General features: G+C 41.9%; 1 long non-coding RNA gene across 1 annotated transcript; it reads right to left on the bottom strand.

Moving 5' to 3' along the window:
• Positions 1–693: 693 nt before the first annotated feature.
• On the bottom strand, positions 694–5,331 carry LOC106818845. Its single transcript, XR_001395307.1, has 4 exons — positions 5,252–5,331; positions 3,723–3,833; positions 3,352–3,448; positions 694–797 (listed from the first exon to the last, which is right to left on the bottom strand). It is a non-coding gene; the product is annotated as an uncharacterized LOC106818845 (long non-coding RNA).
• Positions 5,332–9,548: the final 4,217 nt, after the last annotated feature.

The following is a 9,548-nucleotide window of genomic DNA, read 5'->3' as shown; positions in this document are numbered from 1 at the left end:
CTAGAAAATTAGAAAGCGAGTGCGAACGTATGTTTTCTAGGTAATATTGCCATTATTAACATCAATAATTATATCATTGTTATTATTATTATTATTATTATTATTGTTGTTGTTGTTGTAATTATTATTGTAATTATTATTAATATCATCATCATCATCATCCTTATCATCATATAATATTATTAATAACTACAATACTAACAAAACTGTATGATAGTTACTCTTGGCTTATATATATATATATATATATATTATGGTATCAGGACAAATACCCCCGGACAATTACCCCCCGAACAANTATTGCATGCATTGCATGCACCGGTCAGATAAACCCGATCTGACAGCAGTAGCTTTGTTTTTGCAAAACCGTTGCCAATTCATAATCGTATAACTACGATTGCTTTTTATAAAACATATTGGTGCAGGACACAGTTTTTTTGAAGATGACATTGTAAGGTATATTAAGAACTGTAAATGAAAGATGGATCCGCTATGTAAAGGAGAACCCCGGTTATAATCGCAGAGACATATGATAACGGGAAAAGGCGTGTGCTGATAGACGGTACAGTTAAACCAGGAGTGCATAACATGGGGATGATATATGCACTCCTAGTTAAAATTTGAAAATAAACTAAATAACACAATGCAATATATCAATAGCTATATAGACTGTACATCAACGATCGAGGCATTGCATGCATCTGATGGGAGTGGGATACACTGTTTCTAAAATTACGGACTTACCCGGTTAACTTCCCATATTCGTTTATCCATGCCATGTCTGTGATGTGGAAACCCTAGGATAACAAAATATAAGGATTGTAGATCGAGTAACAAACGACTTAAGCAGCTAAATTCGCCATTGCCGCTGTTATGGGATTTGCATAATGACATGCCAGGCAGGAGCAATGTGAGCACTATACATATGCGCCCAAAGCTCAAAACAGGCTCACGTACGGTCAAGTTCAAGATTAGAACAATATATTATCAGGGGTTAATAATGAGAATTTGTTATTATTAACCCCTGATAATATCGTACGCGCGTTCTACCATGTGCCGCTACTGTAACCGTTCTCGTATATATCTCATGCAGCGGCGCCACTTACTTCTATATATTAATTTATACTGAGTTACTAATTAGTTAGTGTATAGAGATCAGTGATCGGCGCACGTAATGACCACATTATATATAAGACTGTATGCAAGAACACGAGAGCGCAGCTAGAAAATTAGAAATCGAGTGCGAACGTGTGTTTTCTAGGTATTATTGTCATTATTAACATCAATAATTATATCATTGTTATTATTATTATTATTATTATTGTTGTTGTTGTTGTTGTAATTATTATTGTAATTATTATTAATATCATCATCATGCAGCATCATATCTCACTATAATATTATTAATAACTACAATACTATATAACAAAACTGTATGATATTACTACATTGGCTGTACTATATATATATATAGTATATATATATATATATATATATATATATATCATATGCCGTATTCCAAACTCAAAGCGCGTGTCGTAATTATGAACATTCCCTATAAGGTTTATAATCTTCAGATATCAAACGCAATCATACATGTCATCGCTGCAGTTAGAGTCAGACATATAGGCATACATTAGCGCCGTGTTTCTGGCAGTACTGCGGTCAGGCCTCGTATACAATCTTACTAGCTAATACTCTACTACTACTAACCTACTACCTACTAGTGGCCCCAATGACTAAACGCTCATATCTATATATAATCTATCTATCTATATATAATATATATATAATATTAATAATATATATGATATATATATATATATATATATAATATATATAATATATATCAAGAGTACATGTATAGGAATTATGCTTCACTCTCATTATGTACTCTTTATATATACAGGCCGTAGCCAGCTTATATTGGGGGGGAGGTCGTTTGCTTCAAATGTTGGCAAACCGTAACCCAAAGTTGCGAGCACGCGAAGGGGGCGGTCTGGGGGGCCCTCCCCCCGCAAGATTTTTAAAATTACATCCCTCAAATCGACGTTTTCTGCGCGGACAAGGAGGCGGTCCGGACTCCCGTGGACCCCCCCTGTACACGCCCTGCCTCGAGCGCGAAAGCGACAGGCTGGACGGGAGGCAACGCGATCCGAGCGGGGCGAGGGTGTGGGAGGGGGTGTTTCACTGTTCACCTCTTCCGCACCGATGGAGATTTGCAATTATTACACATAAAATGGACGCGACCTGAGGTGAAATTCTCATGCAAACCTTGCACTATTATGATCTCCATTTTGCCCTTGTCTCTGGGGGGGGTTCGCGAACCCGAAGCCCCCCTGGCTACGGGCCTGTTATATATATATATAGATATATATATATATATTATATATGTGTGTGTGTGTGTGTATGTGAAGCATGAATCGTGTGTGTGCTGTGCTGTGTGTGTGAGTGTGGTGTGTCGTGTGTGATGTGTGTGTGTGTGTGTGTGTGTGTGTGTGTGTGTGTGTGTGTGTGCGCGTGTGTAGCATTTCTCTCCCACTGCATGTTCGATCATGTTTACCTTACTAGCTTCTAGTCAACAACATCAGTAGCGCATACTATAATCTATTAGCAAGCTATATAATTATAGCTGCTAGCGAAATGAAAGTTGCAACATATCATAATTCGCTGTACTTCGGTTGATTGGATTGATAGTCATATAAATTGATGAACCGGGTATGTGACATCTTTTTTTTGTCCAATTTAATCCATGGATTTAGTCAACTTGTATACAATAGGATTATGGACGAAATTAATTGGATCGTGGCGTGTTTTTTAAAAGAATGTACACCCCTTCCACAAATATACCCAAAAATATGCAGAGGCCCACGAATGTGTGGACCTTTGGCCCTTTTCAGTATAATTTGTAGGCCCGCCTCAGAATTAGAGGATTGATAAAGTCAGCTAGTAACGCGGGCACTTTGAATGGCAAATATAATATAATCAGGAGTGAATAATAATAGATTATTGTTCACTCCTGATATAATGATGATTATATTCCTGATATATTTATTCTGATTATATTTATTCTGATATATTTATTCCTGATATATTTTTTCCTGATATATATATTCCTGATATATTTCTGAATTCCTGATTCCTGATTTTAGATATAATGATGTCCTAGCTGCTACTACACAAATTGTGTGCGTACAGGATATGCGGTCACAGTTGCAAACTCAACGAAGAAATAATTCTTTCATATCAAATAATAATAACGAAGAACTTTAATATCAAGGAAAATATAGCAAGGAGGATGTATAAGCCTTACTTCTAAAATTTAATATAGGCCTAAGTAAATAAATATACCTTGGTTATTGCTTGCCAAAAGTTTCCGAAGAGGGGTGTTGGTTTGGGTCCTGGGACGCCTAACTCCTTCCAAAAATTGAACGGCCATGTTGAGTACCTATAATAAATAATATTAGTGATACTCACAATAAGCAAGATTTTGACACGAAGGATTGCGCGATACAAACAGTTAAGAGCGCGCTTAGAAAATGCAATTTGTGAATAGGGAAAGAAAATACATGTAGCAAGAACATAGCAGAGAATGAAGGGGCCCAAACAATCATGTACAGAACGAAAGCATCATATGTGACTACATTACAATTAGTGTACGTGTGTTCAAATCGTAACGGAAAAAACTTATTATGAATATATAACTAGCAATTTTATTTCACAAATAACGCTCCCAGGAAGATGGCAAGTGCCACGCAGCCAATTATTTATGTATATAAGCCAAGAATCCACATATTGATGATGTGCGTTCAAGCAGTCACTACGTCGATCACCTGCAGCAGATTAAAACTTAATTACTGATCTATAATCAAATAACATATAAATAATTAATTCCTGTGTATCAACACAGCGTCAGCATGACGGCATAGTAAGTATACCAATCGCATAATATATACATAATATATATATATATATATATATATATATATACGCGCGCGCGTACTTATATGTGTACCTCCCACCGACATACCCAGCACTAGCAACTCATGCATCGTTCGCCCGCAACAAACTTGACATACATTCGACACGCTCGCTCTTTCCTATATATTTGCTCACTCAAGCCAGAATCACAGGCACAGGATCTGTGTTGTAAAATATCTAAACATCCGATCAGCGCTCTACGCAGTTTGATCATTGCAGGATTTATATAATAGCGCGCTATAAATCGATTCCCCATCCGTTAGCACGCGCAAATTCACACGCACAGCGCACGCGTACAACACGAACAACACGCACACGACCGCGCGCGCACACACACATTTACATGCGGGCACACACATACACACACACACACACACACACACACACCACACACCACACACACACACAACACACACAACAACACACAACACACACGCACACGCACACCAGCGCGCGCGCACACACACACGTGCCACCAGTTCGCCAGTAAGGCACCAGTCACACATTCAGAATTTTTTCTGCCGTCCTTGATAGGACCATTCCTTATTTAAAATTTGTCAAAAGTCTGTAAATTCAAACTTTATTACAAATTTGTAAAAACATTTATTTAATCACGACAGAAATCAGATATTGTTCAGGAAGCGTCCCGATTCAGCCGTTTCAGCCGAATTCGTCCCGATTCTCAGTCTTCTGCAATCCGATTCTGATCGATTTGTATCTTTCGCTGGTTAAAAAACGACCAAATCTGTCCCGACAGGCGTCCCGATTCTCCGCGAATGCGATCGACCGATCAGACAGTGACCCGACAGTGAACCGACGCTGACGGAAGACGATGACAATGATAGATTTCTCCAGATCATGCCGTTCATCACGACAGCGTCCGACTCTACAGAACACCGTCCAGACACCGTCCAGACAACACAGAAACATGTTACGATTTTGATCCGATACAGCAGAATCTGTCACGACATAGTCACGATTGTAATCCGACTAGACCAAATCGGCTGAGTTTTCCGAATGTTACGGGACGCACCTAACTGTGCGAGTGCTTGGCCACCTCTCGCGACCATTCCCGATCCGTAGGACTCTGTACGAACGTATTCGACTGCGTTCAGACAATGATAGGACATTCCAGATCATTGAGGATAGTAATCCGACTTTTTCACTTTTTCGTGTCGTAGCGCTGTCTTGATCTCAAACGGGAGCCATAATCGGCCACGTGTGAACGCCTCATAAGCTACTTTATGTGAAATCAGTTTAGTTAGCGTACCTGTCGAACGTTCGTTCTCTTCAGATCGACAACGGTTAGAACGTACCCGAAGCACAGCCACTCCTGTCCTTCGTGCACGGAATCAACTCGTCTAATACAAACAGTTCCGCGCTACTGGTATATATGGACCCTGGGCTAGGTATTGGACCACATGAGTCATTCGTTGATAAGGACTGTTCTACGTGGCTGTGCACGTACGGTCACGCGTGCCGGCACGTGCTGCGCGCTACGCGGGGCGGCGATCTCGCGCGCTTCCCGCTCGATGAAGGCACGCTTCGCGCGGCCCGTGATGCCGGCCAGACGCTGCGCACGGAGATGTGGCCGCGGAGAACGCGTGCACCTGCACTGCGTCGTCGACGAGACGGGCGAGGCCGCGCTGACAGGCGCGTCTGTCGTCGAGGCGACAAGGCGCGTCCGTCGTCGCGGCGAAGAGGCGCGTCCGTCGACGAGGCGACAAGGCGCGTCCGTCGTCGCGGCGACATGGCGTCGTCGGTCGTCGCGGCGACAAGGCGCGTCGCGTCTTCGCGGCGACATGGCGTGTCTATCGTTGCGGCGCGTGCGGACGTGAAACGCGTGCTCGCTTGCGGTACGTTCGATCGGTGGCTGGGTTCGTGGTTATTTACCGCAGAAGTGGAGGCGGTTTCTCTTACGATTGTATTTCAGTGTGTGATAAACGACATGTGCTGGTGCAAGAATAAGAGATGGCGTTGTTTGATGCGTTTGGTGATAGATTGAGTGATGAATTGTACGTATGCATGCATGTTACGAATGTATGCACGCGCGCGCAGTGTATACACATGCATGCTCCTAGGAGAGATCCTATCTAGAATTACCCTATTTCAGCATAATTCAGCATTACTTTCCATCCTATTTCAGCATAATAAATATTGAATTTTTATTGCTTGCCTGCTGAATAACCGTTGCTGTGTTCCTCTGTCGAGACTTCATCTTTATTCCTGTGTCACATTATTTTATTGTGAGCTGAACTTGTGGAAATGACAATAAAATTGTCAGAACAAGGTGCAATACTAACTGTGATTCACCTATTCAAAGCAGGACAGTTCAACCCAACATTATTTCCCCTTTTCCATCATTTGTCACGTTGAGGTATTGTTGTTGCTATGATTTATTTACAGTATGCTTCCTATATATTATAGGCAATGCAGTACACTACGTGAGAAATCTCTTCAAAGAATTGTTGATATATCATTAGAAAACATTTGTAATGTAATAATTTATCAATCATTTCGCATCTAAATGTAAAGCGGTATCGATGTTATAGTATTATTATATTAAATCGTGTTTAAATTTTATGTGAATATGTGGACAATAAAAGTGTGAGGCGTAAAACTAAGTGCGTGATATTATAATTTCAATTCTCCGTACAGTGAGTTATCTATCTATATATTTGAGTAGTGTCGTTTGTTTGTTCCTGCCATAACTGTCTAGCGCGCATGCACGAATGCCGGCCTTGAAATTTTTCGTGCTTCATTTCTACGCGCATCAGATTCGATTCTAACATTTTGCTTTTTGTTATTTGTTGCGGTTTAAATGTTAAAGAAAAAAACATATTTAGAAATCTAATTGAAAATCATCCCTTGCGAAAACATGCACGAATTCAGTTCACCTTCGCTAGGTGCGTGAGCTGTAGATTACAAAACACGCAACCACAGGCTAAAACCACAGGCTAATAGTGATCACAGTAGACTGTCAACGAACTTGCAGGGATATCGCCAGGGCACACGCGCTGGCTGTGCAAATCAAGTCCTTCCCCCCTGCACGCTCTCGCACTCAGCGAGCATATGCTATATATCAATCGACTCTATTTTCTATCTATCTTTATGCTATCTATTATTATCTATCTATCTATCATATTTATTATATTATGCGATTGGTATACTTACTATGAAGTCATGCTGACGCTGTGTTGATACACAGGAATTAATTTACATGTTATTTGATTATAGATCAGTAATTAAGTTTTAATCTGCTGCAGGTGATCGACGTAGTGACTGCTTGAACGCACATCATCAATATGTGGATTCTTGGACTTATATACATAAATAATTGGCTGCTGGCACTTGCCATCTTCCTGGGAGCGTTATATTTGTAAATAAAATTGCTAGTTATATATTCATAATAAGTTTTTTCCGTTACGATTTGAACACACGTACACTAATTGTAATGTAGTCATATGTATGCTTTCGTTCTGTACATGATTGTTTGGGCCCCTTCATTCTCTGGCTATGTTCTTGCTTACATGTATTTTCTTTTCCCTATTCACTAATTGCATTTTCTAAGCGCGCTCTTAACTGTTTGTATCGCGCAATCCCTTCGTGTCAAATCTTGCTTATTGTGAGTATCACTAATATTATTTATTATAGGTACTCAACATGGCCGTTCAATTTTTGGAAGGAGTTAGGCGTCCCAGGACCTAAACCAACACCCCTCTTCGGAAACTTTTGGCAAGCAATAAACAAGGTGCCCGCGTTACTAGCTGACTTTATCAATCCTCTAATTCTGAGGCGGGCCTACAAACTATACTGAAAAGGGCCAAAGGTCCACACATTCGTGGGCCTCTGCATATTTTTGTGTATGTTTGTGGAAGGGGAGTCTTTTAAAAAACATGCCACGATCCAATAAATTTCGTCCATATTAAACGCATTGAAAATCCTATTATATACAAGTTGATTAAATCCATGGATTATATTGGACAAAAAAACTGGAAAAAAAATCGTGGTTGAGGTACGGCGTTTCTCAGCAAACTCGTTTGATGTGCTTTCCTGTATGGCCAAACACGTAGGCCTTTGCCACGGCGCGTGGATTGCAAATGTTGACTTGCGTGCGTGGAAAAGCAAACAAACGCACTAAAATAAATCGTCAAGGTCAAATGGAAGATGTCACATACCCAGTTCATCAATTTATTTGACTATCAACCCAATCAACCGAAGTATAGCGAATTATGATATGTTGCAACTTTCATTTCGCTAGCAGTATCTATATCTATTAGTATGCGCTAATGATGTTGTTGACTAAAGTAAACATGATCGAACATGCAGTGGGAGAGAAATACTACACACGCATATATATATATATATATTCGACGGACGCGCCTCTTCGCCGCGACGACGGACGCGCCTTGTCGCCTCGACGACAGACGCGCCTGTCAGCGCGGCCTCGCCCGTCTCGTCGACGACGCAGTGCAGGTGCACGCGTTCTCCGCGCCGCCACATCTCCGTGCGCAGCGTCTGGCCGGGCATCACGGGCCGCGCGAAGCGTGCCTTCATCGAGCGGAAGCGCGCGACGTCGCCGCCCGCGTAGCGGCGCAGCACGTGCCGGCACGCGTAGCCGTACGTGCACAGCCGTAGAACAGCCTTATCAACGAATGACTCATGTGGTCGCAATACCTAGCCCAGGGGTCCATATATGACCAGTAGCGCGGAACTGTTTGTATTAGACGAGTTGATCCGTGCACAGGGAGAGGAGTGGCTGCTGCTTCGGGTACGTTCTAACGTTGTCGATCTGAGAGAACGAACGTTCGACAGGTACGCTAACTAAACTGATTTCACATAAAGTAGCTTATGAGGCGTTCACACCGTGCCGATTATGGCTCCCGTTTGAGATCAGACAGCGCTACGACACGAAAAGTGAAAAAGTCGGATTACTATCCTCAATGATCTGGAATGTCCTATCATTGTCTGAACGCAGTCGAATACGTTCGTAACAGAGTCCTACGGATCGGGAATGGTCCGGAGAGGTCGGCCAAGCACTCCCGACAGTTAGGTGCGTCCCGTAACATTCGGAAAACTCAGCCGATTTTGTCTAGTCGGATTACAATCGTGACTATGTCGTGACAGATTCTGCTGTATCGGATCAAAATCGTAACAATGTTCTGTGTTGTCTGGACGGTGTCTGGACGGTGTTCTGTAGATCGGGACGCTGTCGTGATGAACGGGCATGATCTGGAGAAATCCATCATTGTCATCGTCTTCCGTCAGCGTCGGTTCACTGTCGGGTCACTGTCTGATCTCGGTCGGATCGCATTCGGGAGAATCGGGACGCTGTCGGGACAGATTTGGTCGTTTTTCACCAAGCGAAAGATACAAATCGGATCAGAATCGGATTGAGAACTGGAGAATCGGGACGAATTCGGCTGGAAACGGCTGAATCGGGACGCTTCCTGAACAATATCTGATTTCTGTCGTGATTAAATAAATGTTTTTACAAATTTGTAATAAAGTTTGAATTTACAGACTTTTGACAAATTTTAATCAGGAATGGTCCTATCAAGGACGGC

This window comes from Priapulus caudatus, unplaced genomic scaffold (assembly GCF_000485595.1).
Source record: "Priapulus caudatus unplaced genomic scaffold, Priapulus_caudatus-5.0.1 Scaffold2576, whole genome shotgun sequence".
Classification (NCBI taxonomy): domain Eukaryota; kingdom Metazoa; phylum Priapulida; class Priapulimorpha; order Priapulimorphida; family Priapulidae; genus Priapulus; species Priapulus caudatus.
This window is presented reverse-complemented; position numbering and strand designations above follow the sequence as displayed.